The sequence below is a fragment of the Haemorhous mexicanus genome, chromosome Z (genome assembly GCF_027477595.1).
Source record: "Haemorhous mexicanus isolate bHaeMex1 chromosome Z, bHaeMex1.pri, whole genome shotgun sequence".
In the NCBI taxonomy this organism is placed as follows: domain Eukaryota; kingdom Metazoa; phylum Chordata; class Aves; order Passeriformes; family Fringillidae; genus Haemorhous; species Haemorhous mexicanus.
The window spans coordinates 75,243,744-75,271,335 of NC_082381.1; the positions used below are offsets into that span (position 1 = coordinate 75,243,744).

General features: G+C 38.2%; 1 long non-coding RNA gene across 1 annotated transcript; it reads right to left on the reverse strand.

Moving 5' to 3' along the window:
- Positions 1–2,231: 2,231 nt before the first annotated feature.
- On the reverse strand, positions 2,232–27,560 carry LOC132322148 (uncharacterized). The gene is made up of 4 exons (XR_009485029.1): positions 27,344–27,560; positions 24,653–24,766; positions 5,644–5,709; positions 2,232–2,701 (listed from the first exon to the last, which is right to left on the reverse strand). It is a non-coding gene; the product is annotated as an uncharacterized LOC132322148 (long non-coding RNA).
- Positions 27,561–27,592: the final 32 nt, after the last annotated feature.

Sequence of the window (27,592 nt, forward strand, 5' to 3'; positions counted from 1 at the left end):
CATTAAGTGAGAACACTGGGTACTAGAGCCATAACTCTGATTAGGAAAGCATTGAATAGGACAAAAGGAAAATAGCAAGAGTTGTGATTCCCAAACTTCAGGCTGAAGTTTAGAATAGAAATAGTGCTAACACATCTAGGGTCACTAATCATGTTTAAACAGTGGCTGACGGTTCAGAGAGTTTTCATGTCTGTAAACAACATTCTGCTTGCACAGAAGATATTGTCTGCAAGAACATAGTGCTATTTAGTGGCTAGGAGCACACTGAAGACTAAGAGAACACACAACTTCTCATCCTCAAGCAGAGGGAATAAGTTTCTCTAGCCGCACAAGGAGAGACAGACACCAAGTTGTGAGAGCCATCCAGATTTCTATTGTCCACTTTGATCAACAATCAGCTGAAAAAACACCTCTCCCAGCTGGTGCCTCCTGAGGTTTCTTGCAGGTGGGGAACTCCTTGCCTACCTGAGCCCGCCATCCTCATTCCCTCCACACATGCCATAGGAGAAGCTGAATCATATATACGAAGAAACAGTTCTGTAAACCATGTCAGAGGAAAATCTTTGTGTTTCCTAGACAGCTTACACTTCAGGGAGAGGCAATACACTTCAACAAATCTCTCTCAAGTGAAAGAATTCAGTTTGTTTGTGGGGTTTTTATTTGGTTTGCTCTGGTTTGCTTTATTTAAAGAAATGGTAAAGGGGCTAAGTCCCCATATAATGTGTCCTTTATGGCAGAGTTGTTCCAAAATTTTCCTTTTCTTTTAACATGGGAGTTAGAACCCAAAAAATAAGTCTGTAGAAATGCCACATTCCTTCAAAATCTCTCTGCTCCATGTGTTTTGAGAAGCAGCTCCTGCTTTTTCTGACAAAAGGAATGCTTCACTTCTCTTAGCATTGCAAAGCCAAATTCAGTGTAGAAAAAGGAGCTGACCTCAGGCCATCCTTGTGCATCAGCAACAGCACTGTCACCTAATTTGGAAGCACTGAATAGTTATGATGGGCAAGGACAGAAGAGGCAGTCTGGCTTTTAGATCCCATTTTTTACATGAAGAATTGTCAGTAGGAAAAAGTATCTTTTATTCTAAGCAAGTGTGATCAGAAAGTAGTTTAGAAAGAAGTCACACCTATATCTATTTTTCTAATAATAATATGTATATCATATAAAAAATGTATATCAAGCTAAAATCAACAGTAAATAAGACAGATCAATTAGTACTACCTAATCTCTGACTGCAATTGACAGTGTACACTTATGCATCAATTTTTACAAATACAAAGACTATTAGCATTCAGCTAAAAAACTATAAAAATAGCAAAAAACCCAAACAACAATGAGACAAAGATATTGGGAGATGACAGTTACAGCATATGGGTAAAAGCAACAGGACAGTGGAAAGTTAAATATGCATTTCAGAGGGGTTATAATGTTCACTGAAAAGGAATGAATGAATATTTATGAAATTGTGATTATACTTCAAATCCAAAAATTATATTAATGTTTCTTTTTCCCTTCTATTCAGCGTCTTTGTTTAACATTTTTAGATGTAAGATATACATATGGACTCAAAACCTGTGTCTGCACAGGCTTCATTGGTGGGGTTTTTTTCCACTCTGCTGATATTATCTTTGTAAACTACTATGTTTGCTAGGGGAAAATCCTGTGCTATTAACAGAGACAACTAACAGAGGGAAATAATATAAATCATGCCTTTTGAACTGCATCTTGGTCTGCTGATTACCACAGATGAATAGGACAATATTTCATTATCTTAAGGAAAATATTTTCCTTTGAGGACAGACATAACCTGTAGCCAGACATAACCTGTAGCCAGTTATCACAAAAGGAAGAGCAAAAGGATGGGCAACTGGACCATCACATCAAAGACACTGTTAAAACTTCCTGAATTCTAAAGTGGCTCGGTTCAAATGTAAAAGTAGTGCTTTACAGGAGGCCAGACTGACCTCCACACAAGTCTTCACCTGGTCCTCAAATGAGGCCTTCACACTGAAAAACTTACCTGTTTTGACCCAACAATTTAACAACATTGTCTGTCACTGGAGAGAAATGAGAACACAACCTAGTCATTATCGAAGTGTCATTTAAGTGAACTAATGTAAAAAGTATCTGAGCAGACACATTTGTTGCTTCTGAAACCTGTACCTTATTTCTGCCCATTTCCAAAGAGCAGTGGCTACATTTGCTAATAAATACATAACCACAATGGCAAGTTTGTGTATTATTTTTCCTTTTTATTTGCATTAGAGATTCTTTGACTCTGAGGCAGAAATAAGATCTTAGTCAAGCCCAGACAATGATACAGTCCAGGATGAAGTCCTTGTTCTAAATATAAATTATAGTACTCACGTTTCAACTTTATTTTATAGTTAAAGAAAGAACAAAAGGAACAGAGAAAGAACTGAAGGGAAAAAGAAAATTTAACTTTGCACAAGATACACAACTTAGCTGTAATGATTATATGAACAAAACCTGTTCAGCACTGAGAAATTCTCTGTTGGCTTATAAGTATTTTTCATATTGCCTTTGTTTTACTTCCATGTCTTACAGGCATTGTTCTAGGACCCTCCCTGAAATAATCCCTGCAAACATCTGTTCAAAAAGAGGCAGAAAATATCTTCAAGGCAGAAAGAAAACTCTTTGCTTCAGAAGTTCTGCAGTTTCTGGTCCATATTTGTAGGTTCTGAACAGGAAAGAAAAAGAGCAGAAAAAAAATGTAAGGATATATATAAGGATATATATATCCATCTGAGGATTTTTACATACTAAGAAGGGGGAAATTTCTGGATGTTTTCTGCTTGTGTAAATACTTTTTCAATATTTCATCTTTTCACGATTTTTTTCCCAAAATTACTGGTTTTCCATCTTGCTATCTGTTTTCCCTAATATCTTGTCTTTCTGGCTATTTACGCATCCCAAATGTTGGGTTTCCTTTACTTCATGCCAGGTGGTATGCTACTGTGAGTCTTTCTGATTGGTTTATACTTTGAAACAACTCACGCCTGCCTCTGAGGCTGGCTGGGGACCTTCACAATGGACTTCCCAAACCCTGAAGCATTTAATTCTCCCCCATTTGACATCCAGCCCAGCCTGCTGAGCTTCAAAACATTACTGCTTCCAAGATCTCTGGATCACAACACACAGGCACGGAGTGAGAGCAATCAGGGTCAGTGGGACTGAGCCTGACCACTCACACCTATCACAATGTGGTTCCTGTCCACATGTGCTGTGTGGAAAGGTTCTCCTCTTCCCCCTCTTCTGCTACCCTCAGCTACCCTTACATGTACAAGGCCCACGTTCCCAGATGTCCTACAAGCTGTTTTCTGGTTTTCCCCCCAACCACTATGTGGTGGTCAAAAATCTCCTGAATCCTTAGTATTCCTCCCATTTTAGGACACTTGTCTGTATGCAGCTTAATTTTGTGGGGGTCTTTTGTGAAGTTGCTGGGGCTTGCATTTCTCTCACAGCCTGTGTGCTTTTGTTTCTATTCACTAAATACACTGATTACATGAAATCAAAGAAATTATAGCTGGGACATCTACATTCTCAAGAATCACATTTCAGGCAATTGTCTGGTCAAAGCAGCTTTTTTTGATCTGGAATGCTTATGAGCCTTTAATTCAATACACCAGGAGATCAGCAATTTCTGGAAGTAACCTGTACAGCCACATATCTTCTGATTACTAATTGGTAGTATATCATGTGGTGGTTTAACAACAGCTGGAAATCCAATACCAAATAAGCCTCCCACCTTCCCCCTACCTTCTCTGATAAGAGAGGTGAAAAGGCAGAGACTGTATAATAAGATAATCTACTGAAAGAAAAAAGCAATGGAATAAGAAACACACAGGAGCAGCAACAATATTAGCAAAATAAGTATACAAAATGAGAAAGTGCTTTACACACAAAAGTTGTTCACCACCTCAACTTAGTTCTGTGTGGCCACTGGGACAAAGACAAGACGTCAGGCTCTCCCTATAGGTTGTGTCCATGCGGCTTTCCCCAGAGAGAGAAAAGATTACAAGTGCTGCCAGACTCAATGGACAGCTACAACGGACCAATCACCAAAAGCAGATGGTCTGTGTTGTGCCACATCACTGCTTTGGATGCTGGACTTGATCCTCATGGCGTGGTCCGGCATTGGCATTGCCACTTGGACCATTCCCCACAGTTCTCCTCAGCTCCCTTCAGCTTGGCTTCTTTTGGCTCAGGTCAGGTTTGGGTAGGCTGGGGCTCACCTTCCCCGCTCTGTCCCTGCTGATGCTCCCAGGCTGGTGCTGCTCTTCCAGCAATACATCTCCAAGGAACCCGAAAGGATGAGCCCTGGCACAGCTGGCACCACCCCAGCCACAGAGGGAACAGAAGCCACGTTCACCTTCCCCCAAAGCCACACGCCAGCGGAGACATGTGCGATGCAGCATTGCCTCCTGGCCGTGCCCATGCGGCCCTGAGCTCCGCCCCTCTTGCAGACAGGGCAGAGTCCTGACTGGAATTCCTGCAAATCCCAAAACCTGGAGCTGTGTCTGCTGGCCTAGAGTGGGAAGGAGACTCCATCTCACCAAATTCACGTCAAAAAAACTGACAGCCTACAACACTGGGCATCTTTCACTTGATCTATTTCCCTTCTCTTCAGAGTGTTCCTCCTTTCATCCCTAGTGACTCCCACACCCCTGACAACAAACGGGTGAAAGCATACAGTGCTGACAGCCACATTCTGGATTTGGATTCTGTGACTTTTAGCCTTCAGCATTATTGCTAATTTAATTCTCTTGGCATTCCACTGACTGTGTTTGCCTCTAAGTCTCCAAAACCCTTTTTCTCCAGCACTTATTTTCACAATAGAAGGAAAAAATTTGAGCCATGAAATTCCCCCATATCAGCTATGAAAAGTACATTAAGCTGACTTTTTGTACATCCAAAGATTGTAACCTAAGATTTGCACTTTTGCCTTTGTTTGCTATTGTGGCTTAAAATCCTATTCATCTAGGTAAAGAATGGGTAACTCCCAATTACACTTGGATGAAAGGATGATTTCGTTTTCTTTTAATGTGTTCTTTTAAGATAATGAGCAACTCTTTCTATTATATCAAATGACAGAGGAAGGATTTCCCTTCATTCTTCTTTCTTTGGTTATTCCCCAACTGGAAAGATCATAGTCTACCTACTAGCACAATTTTGCAGAAATTGTGTGCAGGGGCATTCTCATTGTGTGCAATGGAGAAATGAAAGTGATGATTTAAGCCACTCCAAAGTAATTAATTTTAGGTTTCATACAAAATTATGGTGGGGATCTGAAGATACCCATTTTTTGCAGCATGCATGTGCATGTCAAACACTTGTATACTGTGAAAATACCAGACATACATGAAAGTCTCATTTTCAGTGAAAATGAGCTTAAAGGAGCTCTCTCAATCAAGGATCCCACTAAGAGTGAATCTGTGAAGAGAACTTACTCTTCCCATTGGTGAAACAAGCTGAGAATATGTGTAAGTAGAGTAAAAGATAAACTTTCTGCCCCTGAAAGGGCAGATTTACCAGGATGCCCACCTTATATTATTTATTCCCACCTTATATTTAGGTAGAGTTACACTACCTAAAATTCTGTTAATTAAAAAACTTACTTACCTACTTGGTTGTATATTTGTCAATCAACCATGAAGAGCTTCTATTCCATTTCATAGATCTGCATCTCTGTAAAGAATAAAGGATATGCTGAATGGCTTTACAGAATTTCTCCTCCAGGTCAGTGAATTTTAGCATTGCACATACATTTGGTAAAAAACTGAAGAATGTTAATTGTCTACATTTCAAATAAAATGAGATGCTCCATTTATTGTAACATCTTTTGTCCTCCTGCAGAGTGTCAAAGCATTTTGACAAGTTCTGCCCTGATTTATAAGCACACAGTTCTCAGAATGGCACACAGTTAGATCAATTAGAATTTGTAAAATTATTTGAGGAAAGCCAGCATTTCTCTGAAAATATGACAGATCTTATCAAAAGCTTCAAGAGTCTGAATAGCAGTATCAGGCTGAAAACCTTTGAAATGTACAAGACAACATGTACCCAGTTAAGCTGGGTTGGATGGCACAGGGGAAGGATTAATCTGCCTTCAGGCTTCAAAACAAAAAACCTCCACTAACAACAAAATTATAGTTGGGCGTTAATCCAGGCGAAGCAACTGCATACATGTATCTGAGGCTCCCTCCTGGGCAGGAAGAGTCAGTTTTATCCCTCTGTTTTATCCACCCACAGCAGGGTGCCATTTCTGGGGGGTAGAGGAGAGTTATCAATCCTTCCAGTAATCATAGGATCTGCAAATAACAACCTATGGGCTCCTCTGTTCTAACTGCTTTTCAGTGCAGGAGTACAGCCAATATTGTATTCCTGGCAGCATTTTATCCAGTCTGGCTTTTCATGTTCAGTGGGACAGAGTATCTGCTCCTCCCCAGGGGATTTTTCCATGGCTAATAGCTCTCATGGCCAGAGGGTTTCCTCCTCTAAATTCTCTTCTACTGTTCTCAGCTACCTCCCTTATTGTTAAGTCATTGTACATAATTCCTCTGTATTGTTGATGCATCCATCTCTCCATATTTTCATGCATAAGGTTGTTGCAGTTTATCCTCCTTCAAGAGTTTAGCTATATTTTGAATAGCTCAAAAAAAACCCCCAACCTGTCTATGGCTCATCTCCACAGCAGTCCTCCTTAAAGCTGAATTTCTCCTCCCAGTACCATTTGGTGTGGAGCATTGCCAGAATATATTTCATGTGTAACCACAGCACCTTATGTACAAGGAGATTACCAACCCACCTTTTGACATGAGTCTGTACACAGACCTATTCCACCAGTGTGTTTTGGTGCATGGGTTTATGTATGTTAACTACAAACTGACCAGTAAGACAGTCTGTGAATGCTAAAAAGGAGCTTTCTGCTGTTTGTGAGATGCTTTTGTAAGCCTCAACAGAGAACAGTAGGTAGCAGGCTCTTCTTCTCAAACAATTCTTTGAGATTCAGCACAGAGGCTTCCATATGCATTTTGTCATTTAGGCAGCAAAAGACAGGACAAAACATTACTGGAAAAATTTAATTTACATTATACAACAAATTAACTCTGGATCAAGACCAACTCTACTCCCTCCCCCTAAACTTTCATGTTATCTTTCCCCATTATAAGTGGTTTTATTTTTTTGTAACTAGACAGTAAGTTTTCTCTCCACCTTCTGCATCAGTCATTCTGTAATTTCACTGTGTGCTCAGTTCCTCCCAGGCATTTAGATCTTGCTCATAAATGCTGATATACCAAGCTCATTACTCCCTCTTTTCAGTAACCAATTAAAGCACCAATTTAGACTCACAATAATCCTTTTTCCTAGTAAAGATCATTAAATACAATGTTAATGTACTTAATGATCCTCCTACTAACCCCGTTTCTTTCCCAGAAGCCATAATCTTTGCTTTTGCCTCTCTACAGGAAGGATGTCGTCAAAGATGTAAGTTTTCCCAGCCTGCTTCTTTTCAAAATAAGCACCATGATATGTGTGAATGAATGTATTTCATTTTGTATGATCTCAAGACTTTATGACTCAAATATCTCTGAAAATCTTTCAGTAGCTATGAAAAGATCCCTAGGAATCCTAGTGAGAATAAGATCCCTGCAATTTAAGGCAGTGATTTCAAAAAGTAGGAATTATTTGTGCAAAGTAGGAGGCGATAACTTCTGTAAGGGAAGATCTGTAAAGAAAGAGCTATTCAAGGACTCAAATAGAGAATGAATTCATTATGCACTTATTAATGGCCAAACACAAAGAAATAATTTAGTACAAACCCAAAGATATTGTGTCTGTGTTGCACTTGTCCCTACAAAAAAGCAATCCAAACACGGATTTCTATGGTCTGGGTTTGCCTGGTAAGCAGGCAGATAGCCAATGAGAGAGACATTCTGTCTGATGGCACATTAGAGCATACCAGACAATTTGCTGAGTGTTCATATAAATGCCTTTCTTAAGCACCACATGGACAAAGGCCTCTGCAGAAGAGCCTCTTATACAGAAATTGCACACTGATTTATGCAGAACTGATGGCCACCTTACCATTGTTTGTCTGCAAACTCAGGCATGTGTGAGTGGTTAGAAGCTTCTCCCACTCACACAAGGAAGAAAACGGAAGGGTAAATTCCTGTTTTTAAGGAAGGAGGGCAATGGACTTGCAAGGAAGGACAGAAAGTAAAAGGAGAATGGAGAGGAATACATAATGTGGGAGAGAAGACAAGCAAAACAATAGATGGTTGAGGTAAAGAAACTGTAAAATTCGTCTCTTAGACTACAATTAGTTTCTAACATTGCCTATTAAAATATGGCAACTAGATGTTATCATATCATTGATCTTTTTTACAACTAAGGATGCATCCTTTCTTCAAGCATGTCTTTGTTCAATTCTTTGTTTGCCAGCTTATCAAGGCTGTACTGAGAACAGACACATATTTAGGTCATAAAGACCTCAGGTGCTATGTACCAATTCCCTGGGAAGTGTTTAAGGTAGAATGTGAAATGCTTAAGTTCTAGGTGTTTACTTCTGACAGATAGGGTGCTTTTATATTCTTCAGCTAGAATGTGAAATGCTTAAGTTGTAGGTGTTTACTTCTGACAGATAGGGTGCTTTTATATTCTTCAGCTAAGTTCCTCTAATGATTGGCCAAATATAGAGACACACACAGGTCTTGGAAACTGCAAGTTATAACTAGCTCTGACAAGCCATCTGGTATCTTACTTGCACTTTATTTTTACTGTTGGAGTAAAATTATCCTGATCAAGACTGCTTCTTTCTACACTGCAGAAATATTCCTCCTGCTTCAGGCCTCAAAGCAAATTTAATTTGTTCTCATAGTCCAGTGCTAAGGACTTCACAGGACCACAGTTATTTCTTTTAATGAGGGCTGTGATTTTCATAAGGTACAAGGAGAATCAGGTGGCCAAGCCAAGAAAGGTCAAAGTTGTGAAAACCCCATTGCTGATACCAGCTAGTGCAATATATATGAACTTGTATAAATCACATGAGCTAGCTGTAACTGCCACAGTAAGGTTTTTACATACTCACCTGAGCTGCTTCTAATTTCTGGACTGGCACATGAGCTTCACTTTCCCTTTTGAGTACAAGTGTTAGGGGCCCCCAAGCACTCATCTCACTAGATAGAGGCCAGCGACTCTAAAGATGTTCAAGCTCTAAAGGTGCCTTTTTGCAAGAGTTTGCATGTAGAGAAGCCTCATATGTGAGAACTTTGTTGCTTCCAGATGAAAGTAACGAAGTTTTGGTTAGTTCTTTCAGCTTTGTTTTTATAAAAAGAAAAGCATAGTTTATCCAGGACAAGCATCTCAGATATGATATTTACAATTTTCTTCAGAATTTCAGTCTGCTTTCATTGCTCAAGAAAGCACAGTAGTTTCAGGCTCAGGTTTATCCTTGTTTCATGTCCTAGGATTTACAGCTCATTGGGTTTAGGAATGTAACTAGGAGCTGGAGGAGACCTGTGTCCTTGTAAGCCAGTAGGCAGATAGTCACTCTGCCTGGGTCTCCCCACAAGAAAGCTAGGAAAAGAGTTTTAAACCCACTCTGTAAAACATCTTTGAGCTACTAGGAGTACTGTTACTGAAATAATAATTGAGGACATTTTAAGTGTGGAAAATGTTATCTGTCATTTAAAGAAAGGAAAACGTGAAAAGGTTTGGTTGACTTAAAAGTAAAACACAATTTGGAAATCTCTCATCAACATAATGAAGCAACATGGGGAACTTGATACAGAAGAGGGAAGGATGCTGTGTAACCAAACTGCAATGTGGCATCCTGATGCCCATCAGTTCTGTTAATGCGTACAGAGACCAAAATTAAGAAATCAGGGCTTGATATTAACTCATTCTTGAATTCTATGAACACAGAAGAATTGTATCTCATAATGTTCACAGACAATTCCTCAAGTAGAAAAATTTTAACATGCACCAATCTTGATTATTGTAAAGCTGAAAATGGCTTCAGCTTCAACATTTTTGTAAATTCAGGTTATATATGAAGGCCTTACGACCTTCTTCAAATCAAAATATGTTGGTGCTGTCCAGGATGCCAATTATGTGGTTGCAATGCGACATGCAAATTTCTTGCAATTTTGAAAGATTCCTGCCTGCAAGTGCCACCAAATCACAAACTACAGTATAGAAATACCACACTTCTGGAATAAATGGTTTCAAACGTCCACCTGGATTCTTTATTTCTGCACTGTGTGTGTTTTGCCAAAAGGGAGAAGATGCTGCAAAAGCTTTATTTTCTTGGAAGACAAAACACACATCAACAACCCTGTCATGATTTTAGCTGTGCACACCCAGGTATGACTGAAAATGCAAGCAGATAGGAGTAACCTTTAGGCTGTTGCTGAAAACACAAAAGGTAGTTAACTGAAGAAAGAGCAGTGGTACCATGCACGTGTGCAGACAGACACCCACCCACATGAGAGCACTAACATCTTGCAACCATTACTCGTCCTGCGATACAGACATAATCTAGTTAAAATGGAAATGTATTAGGAAAGTCAAACAATTAATTGATCCAAGAAAGGTTGTTTCATGTTTTGTGTAAATCAAAGCTAAAAATTCATTTGAGGGACACTGCTGTATTGTAGACTAAACAGAGTTTGGCATGAGCACAGCGCTCAGTGTGGGTGTTAAAGTTGTTCTGCACTACACATGGTCAGTAATCCTCAGCAGAAATGTTAACTCAATTTGTCAGCATTATCTTTATGTCAACAGTAATGCTTAAATATTTACAATAGACATAGTACTCTGAGGGTTCGTAACGCAAGATAAATTGGAAAAATGTTAACAAAATGGATGGTACTAATACAAGCCCTTGGCACTTTGTACTCTTCAATTTTATATACAAGAAGGTTTGCCTGAAAGTTGGATTTTATTAGGCTTTACAGTTTATTTGCTACCTCCAAGCTCTTGCTAAAATGAAGCAGAAATTTGTATAACCCTTGTAAAAACAGAAATGTATTAGGTTAATGATGCATGAGTACTGAATCCGCAAGAAAGAGGCCTAGATTTTTACATATGTGCTCTGGACCAATTTCAGTCTTGACATAAACATGCATGAATAATATAGACCTTAAACTGAGTTGCACCTGTCTATATACTGACAGAATTTGCCCCCGCATCCTCAAATATATTATAAATATACCGCATATCTTTTTTTAATATAATGTTTCATATAAAATATCATTCAAATGCATTACAAGAAAAATTAAAACACTGTAAATTTTACAAACAGTTAAGAACAAAAAGAAACAAACAGTAACTTGGAGAAAGTAGCTTCATTGCCACTCTGAAATTAGAGGAATAATATAATGATGAAACATGATAGCCTTACTAGACAGTTTACTTTTGTTACTCTCCTTATTTCAGAGTCCTTGCCATATATTCTTCTAATTAATTCTTCTAATGAACAATCGCTGTGAAAGCCAAGCATTTATTTCAACCATGTGTAATTTTATCACCCTTAACCTTTAATCTTTTTCTTGTTTGAGTTTCTGGTTCTAAACTCTCCCTCAGCATTTGCTCACCCCTATGCCTATATCTTCCAACTGTCTCAACCAACAAAGCCTGCCCAGTGTTTCCTCCAGTCATACTTCAACAGATAGCAGCACATGAGGAATCTCACCGCCTACTTTGACATGATGTTTTATAACAAAAAAAAATTGTAACCATGCCTTTCCTGGATCAAACAATTGCACTTTTCATTACATCATTTATGATGGCTTTAACTCACTTTCACAGACCTACATGTCATTTTTTCCTACATACTGTTTTTTCCACCACTTTCTACAGCTAGTTTATTATCTGTTGTCTTGCTTCTCCTCATACCAGAACCTGTCATCTTGAAAAGTTGGTTTCTACCTGCCTCATTTTTTGCTCTTGCATTTAAGCCTGAAAGTGTTTTGAGATGTAATTTTTTATGTATTCTGATTGTCGTAAGAGGAAAATAGTGACATAGTGCAGCAAAATACTGTGACATACAAAGAATTTCTTCCATTCCACTACTTCTTTTCATTACGTTCACATACAGCTTCACTGGGAGCAAATACTGTATGTTTTGCTCAAGCAGTTCTTGTCTCCTTGTTTCCTCAACTTTCATAACCTGTCAGTCATCATTTGACTGTGATATTGTAAATATGAAAAATAGTCCAAAATAATAATAATTGAAAGAGCAGCTGACATATTTAAGAAAAAAAAATCCATGAAAAGCACATTTCTTTTTCATAGATGACTGACTGAGTAGGTTGTCAAATTAATAACAACTCAGTGTCAAACTCCCCCAAAGATTTCTGTCCCTGCTCCAACAGAGTACTATTTCAATGGACTAATTGCTAGAGAACTAACATTGGAAAAAAAGCTTCAAAGCATTTAGTACAGACTATAGTGCCAGACAAGTGATATTAGTTCATCAGTTTGCAACGCCCCCACCTATTTCCACATACATTTGCTTTTTTTCTCTAGGCTCCTCATAAATTGGCAATGCTTAACTTTCAACTATTCTGTTTTAAGCTAATAATCATTTAAGCTACATCCCCAAACAGTCACATAGTTTTACATAAAAAAGAGCATAATGAGAAAGGGGTAAATAAAATCCAGCCCTTTTCTAGTCACACACACACATTTTCTATCTATAGAACATTCACTGTTCTTTAATTAGGAAAGCCAGCTGGGATTTGAACTGTTCTTTGAAGGAAGCACAGAAGCAATGTTTAGAAAATGTATGAAATACCATCTTTTCTTTGAACTGCCACTCAGGCTTTGTGTCTTTTGCCCCATATTCTATTCGCCATTCTTATTCTGGACCTGTGATATCCGATTCCTGTTTCTGTAATTTCCATCTTTTGTTCACAAGTCTATCTCTCACAATAACACTATTCAGATAAGGTATGTCTTTGAGTAGGCAGCTACTACTTTTTTTTTTTCTCTCCTTGTTAAGGTCCCATTAGGGCTTTGGGATCCTGCGATACAAATGCACAAAGCAAGAGCCCTCCACTGAAATATTTCAGCTCACTTTTCAGTGCTGCATCAGATAGCATCAGCAGGGAGTTTTTATAGTTTACCTTGCAAATGATGGAAACCACTCTCTGTTAAACAAAAAGAATTAAGGGAGCACAGCAAAAGATATACTTGTATTACATTGCCAGTGTGTTATGATGTCTTGGCACTGAAGGAAAAATGTAAGAAGATTTTCCTAGATAAAGCACCTTGCATATACAACATATGCATGTTGTTACATTATGCCCAAATATTCATTATTCAATTAAAAATTGCACGCTTTCAAGAATTAAAAATCAAAAAAGATTACAGTAATGACTTTGAACTGCACAGAAAAAGACACAGAATATTTTTATTACGTCTCCTTTCAATAAAAGAATTGTAAATTTTTCAGGTACACACTGAGCAGAAAGAAGACCAGCACTGCTTCAAGGAAAGCAATGAACCTATAAGAAAACCTGCTGTATTTTAAATAATTGTAATTAAAAATAAGAAACTGATGTTTATTACTGTAGATATTGCACAGAAAATACATGATGCATATTTATATGGAGAAGCCCCAGGTTGCAAACTCTTAGATCCTTGCCAGCTCTATACTTTGTGACTTTAGGCAGACCACTTATATTTACAGATATGTCACCTTATCTACATGTAACACAGGAATTTTACCATTTGTTTCAAAGAGACTTGATTCAGAGGTGTAATTTTGCTTAATAGTATTTTTGATTCTTGGATGAAAAATTTTTTATCCACGTCCAAGTTCCATATTCCAACTACTTATCAATAAAAAAAAAATTTCAATGAGATTCCATAGACATTTATTGTTGAATACAATTTAAAATTATACAAAGTGAGTGGTATAAATAATAATAGTGTAATTTCAAGTCTTTTTTCTAAAATTAGGTATTTCTTTGTGGTTCTCATAACAAAAGAAGAGTGATTAAAAATTTGTCGCTAGATTGATTAATCACTATAACACTTATCCAGTAGCTTAGGACATGAAGTAATTAAAATAGTCTTCATCTGTAACCAAACTGGCAATCATTTTGAAATATGTTTGTTAAAGTGTGAAATGTGTGAAAGTGTGGAATGCCAAGATAAGGCATTTTCCTACTAGTTTATCACACTGTAATTTGGAAAAAAAATAAAAAGAAAATTCTTTCTGCAAAAAGCTGAGTCTGTATATTCTAACTGGACCTCGGAAGTTTGTTTACGTTAAGACCTATTTCTTTTTTAGTTTTTAGACTAGCAAAGTTGCAGGGACAGCTAATTGTATAAGCAATCAAGGGCATTTAGATCACTTACTATAATGAGACAAATAGTTAAACAGCACCAGTGACTGATTATTTTGTGGCTATATCTAAATTTATATCTCTAAAATTCATGAAAACTTTAATTTTGGGTGCACTGTGTGCACCACACAAAGACATTTCAGCAGAGCGCTCACTGAACTTATTTGGGAGTATTAAACACAGCTGTGTCGAGAACTGAGGTTAAGCTGTGGCTGAGTCTCTGTTGGACTGGAGGTGCTCATTGCTGCACTTGCTAATGTGGAAGTCTGGTGCAGTCAGAGCTGAAAACATGATTTTAACAGCTTTTTTTTAAAAGGAAATAAGCACCAATAAGCACTCTTCTGAGCAATGAAATATTAATTTTTTGACCTCACTGACCCATTTCTCTTTGTCCTCTCAAGCACTTCTGGTCTCAGCAGTCAGCAATACAGAGACACCAAAGAGAGGAAGCACATCTGCTAGTCATGGCACCTACTCCCTGGCAGACTGCTAGCAGCAGTTGGCTGCAGTTTCAGCTTTATCTAAAGATGTGTCCCATATTCAGGCTGTTATGTGATCTATCTTTGCTGCTTTCTCTTCCTAAAAGCTTTCTCCGTTCCCTGAACTTCTCTGCTTTTTTCACATTTGTGAATTAGGTGCCATATGACTTGCTCATGAAATTGCTACATAGGCTGTTTTACAGCCCAGGGGTGCGAGCCAGGGATCTCCCCACATTTGTGCCTCCTGCCTCTAAGCAAGCAAGAGGGGAAAATGAATTACCCTATGGGCACATTCACATGCTGGGACCATAGCTCCAGTGCAGGAAGGTCAAATATGCAAGCGCAGACTCTTGCATGCCTTTCCAAACCATACTGCTGCTTGCCACACAAGTAGGGACCTTGTCACATGTAAGAATTTACAAGAAATGTTGCTGAGAAATTTTTTTTCAAATCCTGGTCTTTGACCTGTTGCCCCAGAGCCTGTCAGAACCACAGAAGCTGCATGCGTGGCCTGGGCACGTGTAAGCACAGCATGTTTTACTTCAGGGAGGATTCAGGAGCATATTTGATTTGTTATGTTTATGGACAAGGGGCATTTGCAGGTGCAAGTCAAAGCCACAAAGGCATAGGAAAGCCTCACCAGCGCACACCAAAAAAGACCCCTTTGATCCCTGAAGGTGCACTAATGCACCGCTGCAGAGAAGGCTCTCCTCCTGTGTGTTTGAGAACATACCATGATCAACATCAGACACAGCTGGATAAGCAGGAAAGAGCAGCTAGCCTCCTTGAAACCCAGTGTTATATTTGAAACTATAATAGGTGGATAAAATAGTAAGCTTTCCAAAACGTATGGAAATCAGGGGGGAAAAAAGCCATGTCAGAGGGAGACAGCAGAAGATCTAAATTGATCATACAAACACCTGCACATCATTTTGTGTATGTGTTGACTCCAGTATCTTTTTTTTTTTTAGGGTTTTGGCCTTTGAATTCACCCAAAAAGACTTCTCTGTAGATGTTCCAAATTCATTCACAGAGACAGATTCTGCTTCCTAAACTTACTCCTGACAAGTACCATAGCAGGTGTTGAAACAGTCTCCAGTTCAACGCTTGGGCTGCTCTAGCCCATCAGTGCAAACAAAGAGCTGCTATAATTAGTCCTTAGGATTTTCATAAAGATAGAGGGGCCATTTCAGGAATGTGCATCTGCTCCAAACTTCCCTTGTCTCTTTATTTACCTTCAGTGCACCTTGAAAGGGGCCCTGAACTAGCTTTCCCACAATTTAAATGTGGGAGTTTTTTGTAGGTTTTAATATGTGCAGAGAGGATTTTATTTTTATGCAAGCAGAATGATCATTCAAAAATAAAATTATCATTTGATTTTGTGTTTTCATTGAGAGAAAAACACACCTAGAGGAGCGGGAGTATTCTAAAGATCTACAGCAAGTTTTAGGAAGTACCTTGGAAAACAGGAGATAGATGCAATAACAGAACATAGGCAATTCATTATCTTGTCTTAACCAAAGACAGCGCTCTTTCTGGTTGGAAGTGGACCACATTTCATACTGAGTGAATAATTTGTTATGGATGAGTAATTCCAAGAGTTTTAAGCTCCTTTTCTATTTATCAGACACCTGTGAATAGATCATTTTTACTGGACTTAATTGATATTCACTGAACTGGGATACTTGCTTAGTTCATCAAGAATTTTTGCATATCTGAGATTTGAGTTATTCTACTGAATTGTGATGAGCTGAATGAGTGACCAAGCATGTGATGTGCTTGAAAGCACAGATCATACCCACTCAAAACACACATTGGTCTAATCTATTCTCTGCTTGGAAAAGAACTCAAGTATTTCTATGACACATATTCTGTGTACACCTCTAAATTATTTTCCCACCAAAATCCTATTATTCACATAATTCTAATGCATACAAACTCAGATAAGCTGCATAGAAAAAAGCACATCATTACCTGATTCTTAATCACAATCTATTCAAAAACTGTTTTAAATGTTAATATATATGATCCATAAAAATGTCTCAGGTAGTTCAGCAGAAGAAGAAAAGGAATGTGCCAAGACAGGAAGGAAGAACTCTAAATTTCACAGCAGATTTTGTATTTACACATCAAACAGAAAAAAGGTGCCAAAGCACAGTAGTCTGGTATCTCTTGTACATCCTAAATATCCTCCAGAAACCTTTATTTTACACTGAAACCTGAAAATAAGGGAAGAAAACTGTAATTTCTCTCCTAGAATCTGATACAGCTTGTGTAAGAAATGAAGTAGTCATTTTTATTTATTTAAAATATCACCCAGACACAGCAAAAGTGGTTTTTTACTTATCTACCTGACCATAAAAGCAGTAATCGGTAAGTGCTGAAGATGCAGTTGGCAAAGCAACATATTTTACCCATTGTATGCACTTCAGTGATGAAAAAGTGCACACAGTGCTTTTGTATGAAAAGACAGTAAACCATAGAAAGTGTTTGAAAACACTGGCATCCTCAATAGGACAACGGTTTTTATGCAAGTCAGGAATATTTTGGAAACTGAGACTGGAATTCTGCCCCAATTATCAGTCCCCAGGGAGAGGTAAGTACATTTGGTGCTAATTGGTGAAAGAAAATAACTGTAATATTCTCATTATGGACAGCATATATTTTTCAAATGGCAGTCTGACAATATTCTCTCCCTTCTTTCCTTAGCTGTCCCAGAAGGGCCGACAATCAGGACTATATATAGAATTCACTCTCTAAAGTATTTGTTTCACACTAATGATCAGCTGGGGTTCTTTGTGCTCTTCACCATGAACCAAGTCTTTGGTGATAACTTCAAGTTCTGAAGTCAAATTAGCTTTGCAGAGGATTTCATACCACATCACAAATACATCTGATGCAGTTTCCAGCATCAAAATAAGTGAAGTGCAAATATCCCTGCCGTGGTGTTGAGGCATCTGCCTTACATATTTTTTTGATACATCAAATCTGCCATGCTGTTTTTCCTCTCTCTATCCCATGGAAACACAGACAACAGATAAATCTGGTCACAAACCTCCAGGACTTAACCCAAAGGGAGAGTTAATGAAAATGAAACGTACTCAGAAATAAATTATCAAAATTATAAATTACCAAATATCTTGTGTTTGTAAAAAAAATACACTAGGTGGGGGGGTGGGGGGGAAAGCCACTGTGAGCCCATGCTGTCTTTGTTTCTTACTCCATAAAAATATCTCATATTGATGATTTTGGAAAAAAAGCATAATAACCAACAAGTGGTTAGACAGGAAAGCCAAGAGGAATCAACAAAATCTGATGAAACCCTGAATAATTTCACTTATAATGGTCTACATGTGGGAGATGCACACAGGCAAGCACTGTATGCATCTCCCACATCAGAGAAGGATAGAATCACAATGCTCCACATTCATTCACAGGCTTAAGACACCAGTCTGCCACACTTAAGTTTGGATGCCTTGTGACAGTCCTTGGAGGCCGCTTGGTTACTCACTGTATTTGCATTTCTAAGACAGAAATTTCCTCTTTCCAGGAGCAATCCTTGATTGTTTATCTGATATAATAGGCAATTCTCTGCAATAATCTGGAGTCAAAAACTTTCTATCCTACTTCATTGTCGTTGTGTGCTTTTTTTGTGTGTGTCTCCTCATTCTTCATGTAGGAGGATGTCACTCCTACATATTTAAGCTTCTTCACTTGACATTTGTGCTATACAAAATGGAAGGGTTGTGACATACTTGATAGTAAAGTAAGAATGGCCATTTTACCCTTATGGATTTCATAAACACTTGCCATCGATGGTGAAAAACATTAATTAATCACCAACATAACAATGGAAAAAGAGTTCTCTGACTGAAGTGAAAATGAAGCAATTTCTATTGCTCGAATCACAGCAGCTGTGATCATTCTCAGCTAGGAAATACAGCGTGGAGAGATAGTGAGAACACTCTTTAAGGTAAAATCTTGGCCCTGCTGGAGTAAAGATGAAAAGTATTTATCTCAATAGACCCATGGTTTGACCTTTCCTGAGTCAAAAGAAGTTAAATGTTTGATTAGCCAGCACTCAAAATGCTATATAAGATCAGGTAAAAAATTGTCTGTTCCAGTTTCACTCATAATGCAACCTCCATTTTGTATACCCTACTTACACAGAAACTAGTATTTTCTACTTTCATAGCATTAAAAAAAAAATAAGTAGAGAATTTCTGAAAACTATACATTCAGTGACAAAGTTTGTTATATGAAGACTGGCTGTATAATAAGTACCACATGAGAGAAAAAGTCAACACCTACCACCACAATTCCTGCCTATTAAATATATGTAGGAGGGTGTTTTATGGGATAAAGTATAAAGTGTAGAGACTACATTTAGCTGAAGGGCTGTGGCAATACTGTAGTGAGTTCAAACTGGTTTTTGAGATTTTGAGTTATTTTTAATATTTTCTTGGTAATGAGATTTGCTTTTAGTCTGGGAACACTGGCTGTTAGCTAGCCTGGATCAGGTCATGGTTCTGTTTCTTTGAAAATACAAAAATCTAGCATTTCAAAGAATTGTCAGAAAATTGCTAGTAAAGGAGTAGGTGTTATTGACTAACAAAAATAAATTGCACATAAATAAAAATTGCCCTTAGAAACTGAGAACTGGGAGTATTTGGGGGAAATGTAAAACAACCCCTTAATTGTATAGGGACAACACAGTATAGTACAGATGCAAAATGCCTGAAAAGAAATTGTCACATCGGTTCTAGAAATCCATTAGGAGTCAGAGGTTAACTAGGAAAAATATTGGCTTGCTACCTAACGAGAAAGACAAAAGATACTCAGTATGATATGGATCATGTATACAGCATGTAATGTTTACATTGTTTCAGATTATTTTAAAAGGCCAAGTCACTCTTACACTAATAGAATTCATATCAGAGATTTATTGGATAAATCAGATTATTTAAAATTATCTGGATTTTAAATCTAGTTCTAGAAAACTTTGGAAGTATCGTCCACAGTATTCATCACAATTTCCAGTAATCTTTGCAAGTCTGCACGATCAATGAAGCTCCAGAAATGGGAAATATTTTGTCTGAAAAAAAAAAGAACTGTGGAATGTTATGAACTGGTCAGCTTAACTTCACTTTCAAAGGAGAAAAAAACTCCAACAAACTACTGGTAATAGGAAGGTAACAGTTGGTTGAAGTAATGAGGAGATAAGCAACAGCCAAGACAGACCTGCCAAGTTCCTGTCAAATTATCTTCTGTGATGGGTAAGAGATTGTTTAGATGGGGAGAAAAGCAGCAGTGCTGTCTGTCTTAGCTTCAGTAATGATGTTTGTTGACACTGCTTCCAGAGTTACGGTACAATGCAAAGTTATCTGCTACCTTCAATTTCAGCTTTGTGGTGCAATGGACCAACACAAACTGGTTGTCAAAATGCTATGCTTGTTCTAATAAATCCTAACAGATATTATCCAATCACAGATCCCTATGTGGTAAAACCTAATCTGAAAAACAAATATGAAAATGTGGGATCAAAAAAGCTAACAATTAATAGGAAAAACTGTTGAGCCTTATGAAGGGGTCAGTCCTGTGGCCAATAACAAATGGTCAGCATGGAGGATGAAAAAAACTGAATTTCAAATTTATGATTAAGATCAAGCTTGAGAGATGTGAGAGAATACAATATGATCTTGCCAATTCAGAGAAATTTATAAAAAAAACAGTGCAGCAGACAATGGTTTTGGGGAACAGTTAACCAGTTTAGGAATACAGGACATTGCACAATAAATAGCAGACCACAAGCTCCATAGCAAGGAAAAATTTAATGCAAAGAAAAGACCAATCACAATTTGAGGCATTTAAAGAGCAATTCTACTTGCAGAATACTCAAAGTAGTCTTTCCATTGCAATAAGGCCTCAGTAGGAATATGTTCTCAATCACTTGTAGAGATACAGATGAAGGAAGAATCCAGAGGAGTTCTGCAGTGGTAAAGTGATATCTGAAAAAATGTCACTTGGAAGAAGTGATTGAAAGACTCTGGGAGTGTTTAACTTAGATAAGAGAGGATTCATGGAAAACAGAGTAACAATAATTGGCATCTAGACTGCTGCTAGGAAGATGATCAGGAGAAGGAATGCTGCAAGGAGTATTTGAGAAGGCATTAGGATAAAGCTTCTAGTGCTAATAACTGTCAATCAGTTGCCTGAAGTTGTGATGCTAGCATCATGAGAGCATTTAAGAACAGTTTAGACAAATATCTTTCATTAATAACATAAGCCAGGAATGGACTGAATGACTTCTTTCCCTTTCCCTACTCTGAGTGTGCAATCACTATTAATACACATCCACTCCCTAGAATTTTGGCAGAAATGGGAAAGAATGAAGAATGGTTGTATCTCTGTGTCACAGGAGAGATCAGACTAAGAAACACCCAGAGAAAGACACAGATCCAAGAAGCCAAAATCCCAGGATATCATGAGCAATCCCAAAAAGATAGCACATGGTAGTCACTGCTGTTGGGCAGCCCTTGACAAATACTAATAGACATAAATGATACAAACTGAGGAGCTGTCATAACATTAGCTGGACAACCTATCACAGAAACTACCAAGTGTCTTGGTAAAATGTCACTCCTTCAGAGACAGAGATTGAAAAGTTTGCATGCTCTAAATTTTTCCACTAGCTTTTCTACCAAGATGTTTAGAATTCATTTGCATGGGAAGTTCATCAAAAAAAGGTTCCCCAGTTGCAGCTAATACAAGAAGCTGTACCAGCCTCTGGTGTTTTTTAAGTAGTCTGAACAGTTACATACATATCAAAATTATTAGAATGGGCTGCTAACTTATGATCACTATTGGGAGAGGATTTGCAAGAGAGGAAGAAAGTGGCTAAGGACAGGATGAATGGATGTCAAATAAATATTTTATTGCTCTTTTTCTGCTTATTTTATTTTGACCACTCTGGTTTACTGCCCCTTCTGATTGTGTCAGAAGCTGTATCAAACTGAACACTCCTCCATAGAAGGTGAGGCTGCAAGAGGTATGTAGGCTGTTTTTATGATAAAAGCCCCCTTAAACGTTCTAGAATTTTGAAAAAAAGAAGAGACTAACAATAGTCAAGTGAATACACCATGGTCCTCAATAGACAGACAGGATCTGATGCCAGGGATATAACTGATCCAGGCAGGGGATTAATGGAAGTTTTCTTAAAGGATAGTGTAGTGACAAAGCTATTTCCTTTTTTAAAGAGAGAGAATCAGAAAATCAAGGGCTGTTGGGGAAAACAAGCAATCAAAGGTAGTGAATGCAGCACTCTGAAGGAGGTGGCAATACATAAGAAGAGTTTAGATCACCTAGATTAAAGTTGTTAATGACACTTAAATTCTCACATCAAATTTAACAGACTGGAACTGGTCTTCACTAAATCCTGTAAATCACCAAGTTACACACTTGAACATTCCTAAGACACAGATTTTCCATTTATAAGCAGAACTCTTTGTGACTATAAACTTTTTAGCAATGGAGTGGAAATCATTACAATGCTTTGCATTTGTATTTTGCATTAACAGGAACAGAAAATTTACAGCCTGTGCATGTTTTCCTGTTTTTGTTTTCGTGTTGGAAAGAAGTCAAGGGCGTCACTTTGCAGGCCCCAGCTAGAAGTCAGTAAGAGCAGGAGCAAACCTCCAAGCCTTAGAACACCAGACACAGTTACATCACAAACTAAATGCACCACTTGGATTATCTGCTGTTTAAAATAGAACTCTTTAGCATGCTATCTATGTGAATAAAAGCATAAACATTTCAGCTATCAACTCATCAAAACCACTTGAGCAAGCATAAAATATCTTCTTGGCACCAGGTAGTCACTCCGTCCTCTTAACACGATTTCTCTCTTTCGAACTTACTCTTCAGCCACATGCTAATGGGTTCATCTTGAGATAGCAAAGCCATGCATGCTTTTAATATCAGACTTCCTTGCATTGGCAAGAACTACAGATTTTTTGCTGACAAGGCATTTTTGCAACTATATGAATGGTACATCTTTGTTTAGGGGAGAAAAATGGGGTGAGTAAGAATTCTGAACCACAAATGATGCCATGTGAGTCTAAACCAAGTGCAAGCATTACAAACCACTTTACAAATGCAAAAGAAGTGAAGAAGAAAATGAAAGTGCAGCTCATCCCCAAAAGTGCTTTTTTTGTGTTTTTTTCTCTAAATAGCCTTTATTTTTTGCAATTTAATCTACATTTCCATGCTTATTTTTGTATTTTATTTTTTACGTTTACTATTGAGCAGGAGTATCTGAAGCAAACCAATCCTTTTCATTCATCTATTCATCTTATTTTTTTTATTTCTACCTATGTCCCTTGCTATAATTATTTATTTGTTTCAAAAGAACTAGGCATCGCCTCTAAAACCACAGGTCAAATCCTCCCTGGAGCTGGTCACAGAGTCTACCAGACACAGACTGAAGCTCTCGCATGACAAACACTGCTGGTGATTGAGTGCATCATGAAGTGGAGCACAAGACTCCTTCTGTTATAAGAGGTCTATGATGACAGGCTTACAAGGAAACAAGGATGTCTTCCCTTTTCATCCCTAAGACAAATCAGCATGGGTTTCCTCTGTTCTGGCTGTCCACCAGAAAGTCCTCACAAATTACTCTTCCCAGTTCCCTTCACATGCAGGCACATACAATTTTTGGTCCCTTCAACCATTAACATCACCCCTTCAAGTGCACTCGTATATACACACACCCTCTTCCCCTTCAGCAGAAAGCAGAAAAATTAGAGGCAACTGGGGAGAGCAGATTTCTCCCTAAATCTTTGTTGCTGAAGACAGCAAAAGAGCTTAATGAGTGCTTTGGCCCAGAGCCGCACGCTGGCTTGAGCTGGCTGCTCCTGCGACGACAGCATCAGCACGGTTTTATTCTCAGCTCAGTCAGCACCTCCCCAGCAAAGGACTTCAATCGCACCACATGCTGCATTCACACACCAAGGGACCACTGTCTTCCTGTCTATTCCTGCGGGTGACATACCAGAGATGATCAGGGAGAAATACAAGAGAAATCCATGCCTGTCCTAGGCTACTGTGGTCAGATAATTCTTTTTGGATTTGTATCAAATTCCATTTAATGTCATCCATTTCTGTGGTCTCTTTTTTTCCCCCTGCCACCAAGGTCCTCTCAGCTGTCCCACTGACAAGTCGGCCTTTTTCTGATGTCCCCAAACGCCCATATGGACACAGTATCAGATAAGCACTGGGATGAGTGACTGGGTTAACTGATAAAGTTGATAATTAAAGCTCTGTTTTCAGCACTGATGAAAGATTAAGTGGGCCAAAATTTAGAGCACAGGGGAAGTTTTACTTTTAACAATATACGCTGTTTGGTAAATAAAAGGCTCAAACAATGTCAAAGATAGTTGCACCAAGAACCTTGCAAAAACATTTTCCTCCTCAGAGAATTACACAAACGATGCAATTCACTGTAAAGCTTTGTAGGTTTAACTCTGCAAGTCTCTTGTAAACACTGAGGCTAATTCACTAAAAACACTGTGGACTGAAAGCACAATCATTTTATAATCTTAACCATTCATTCCCAATTACATATTCCTAACATTTCAAACTGGCCAAAAATCAAAATTTCTGGAAAATTGAAAGTGGGTTTAAAAATAAATTCTGTCTTCTCCAGTGTAAGGTTAGACATGCAGTTGTTGGCAGGACCATACAAGTAAGATAATGAAATCATATTAGTATGGTACTGACTACACTAATACTTACCTTTAACCACGAAATGCACCCAGTATAAACTGCATGGGTCTCAGGATGAGGTGACTGAGCCTGAACTGAGTTCCTGTGCAGTCCGAAGAAAGGCTGCTGCTTTTCTTTCTGGCACTGTCACAATGACCAAACAGTTCATCATTACTGGTTGTATAAAATACTATGGAAAGTCTAACTAACATTAGCAGATATACTCCTGAGGTTTAAAAATGTTCTTTGGTGCCCCAAGTGCATGCACACCTGCTTTGTTACTTGATCATAATATTCCCAGATGGAAAAACATGTAGGTAAATTGTGAAACTGTGTGATGAGCTAAAGTGAACTGTGATGAGCTGGACTGTCTGAAAATAAGCACAGTTTTCTAAGCCTGTTCTTGATTTAAATGCTGCAACAGGGATTATTTACTGTGAGCATAATAGAACAGATGGTGAACATTTAGCTGACCAATATTTACTCTTGCACATGCAGTACATCAGGACTTTTACAAGCATTGAGGTAATGACTTTAAATCACAGCTTGTTTTCTTCCTTTTAGGCAGGAACTGTTAATAAACAGAATGGAAAATGAAAGGTGATTACCACTTAAAGATTACACTTACTTTTTGACTACCTTGCATTTGATTTGTTCCGTTTTCCTAACATAAGCCTGGGCTGTCAGGTCACAATGAAAGCACTCATTTACAGTCTACATTAAGTTTAATTTAAAAATGGATGATGCAAAAAATCTGATTGCATGTTCTGATCTGATCCCAGATTACACGGATCTGAGAGAGGTGCCCAAAATGGCCCCATCTCTACTGATAAATTCTAAAGGTGCTTTGACTACTCATTTAAGATTAAGCTTTAATTTGTTGAGACTGTGCTCTGTTGGCATTATCACTTGAGATAAGCTACATCAATACACAGGCTTTCTGAAATGTTCAGAGCCATCACTGATGGTGGTTTTGCAGCTTTTTAATTACATTTTGAAGCAGGTGAACTCATTCCTTCCAGTTACCCTGCAGTTGTTAATTGACCTCTTTGTGTTGTATTTTCAAGAACCATTGAGAAATGTTTATATTGTAGCTGTGGTCTGTCTGTGATGAGACAATTTCAGAGAAAAATTAAAAGCCACATGTGTGTTTCTTGGTAGTGTCTGGCTTATCTTAATGATCTAAAGCTGTTTTGCAACATAGTTATCAAGTAATCATTAAAAAGCCTGGCTTGACACCACCAAGGATGGAATATCTTCCATATCCATGGAGCAAATACATAACAGAACCACAAATACACTAAACTGAAAACACAAGGCCTATTCCTTAACTTGGTCCCCAAATGGAGCATGCCAGGTGGCATTACTGTGTGATTCCTCTTAATCATCATTCACATTCATAGCAGCAATTTTGTATTTCAACAACCAAGACTAAATTTTGTAAGGTTTTGCTAGTCTTTTACTTCATAAACACTTATCTCCTTACAAAGCTCTGTATTCAGGTTCCAGTCTACTTTTTAATAACTTTTTGATTTCCTTCCCTTCCTTCCAAATTAATTTCTACTTTTCTTTGAATAAATTGAATATTTCTTCTTTAATTTCCAAACTAATTTATTTAGTTTCCAATTTTTTACCACCTCCTGTCACACACTGATGCCCACATATTTTCAAATTTTAATTCTTATATATTGTTTTTTACTTAAGACTGCTGCTATCTAAAGCACTCTAAAATTATCTGAGAAGTAAGTGCTTAGGGATGTGGAAGTGAAAGGTCCATGGAAAGTTTTGTTAATAATGTTTCCATAGAATGTACAACATAATAATTTTATGACAGTAAAAGAAAAGCAATTAAATCTATAAAGCAGAAGAAAATATGAAAGTTTATTTTATTTTATAAAATATATATTAAGGCTATTTAGATTCCCAAATTCTAAAAGAAAAACTCTAAAATAAGTACTACTGCACAGGGGAGTGCACTATGATGAAATAATGATGAAAAATTAAACATGCACACAGAAAGGAAGAACTCCCAGCCTAGGAGAAGTGCCTTCAACCACAGACCTACAAAATATGGACAACTCGCTGGCTCACTTCCTCATACAGATAAATTGACAACAAAGAGAGGGACTTGAAAATGGCAGAAAATAAACATAAAAAATTCAGAGGTCATTTCTGTTGAGAGAAAAGAATCAAAACTTGAACAATATAACAAAATCTATAGTTTCCCTGTCACATTTGCTTCACACCTTTTTGATTCTGTAAATGTTGCAGAGCAATTTGAGGGCTGTAAATAACAGAGACATGGAGGAGGGATTATTCTAGCAAACCTGTCAGACACATATTATCACAGATGTCTGCCCTCAAGTAACTAGCTTATACCAGGCTGTGGTATGACTGCCCTTTCAGGTAAAAAGTGTATGTGGGATTTTCTTTTATACTTCAGCTCTAACCCAGCTGAAGCTTGTATGGGTGGGGTAGGAGTAGCAGCAAACACTAATATGTATGCACTGATATTGGCAGAAGCACTGAGGAGGCAATGCCCTGCTGAAATCGAAACAGGAGGCTTGCCAAGCAGAATGCATTGGAACAGGAAAGCACACCCTGTGAACACAGGAAAAATAGGATAAGGCAAAGCACTGTCATTTTGAAGTCATGTTTACACAAAGGCCTGAGGATTACTTTGCAAGAACAAGTGCTTTTCCTCTTAGCTCTGATACTTACCTGTAGCCTCTCCCCACGGCCGCGGGGCTGTACGGGTGCCCGGCTGGGTGCCCCCGGCCCGGCCGATGATGGCCACACGAAGCGCCACTCCCGGGTCCCCTCAGGAACCCTGGTAGTGGGTACCGTCTGCGGGTGGCGTGGGTGGCGCAGGCGGGACTGTGGCTACGAGGTACCGAAGCAAAGGAAGGAGGAGGGACGCCTGTGTGAGTACCAAGGATCTTTTAACCTTCCCCGGCGGTGCTAGAGACA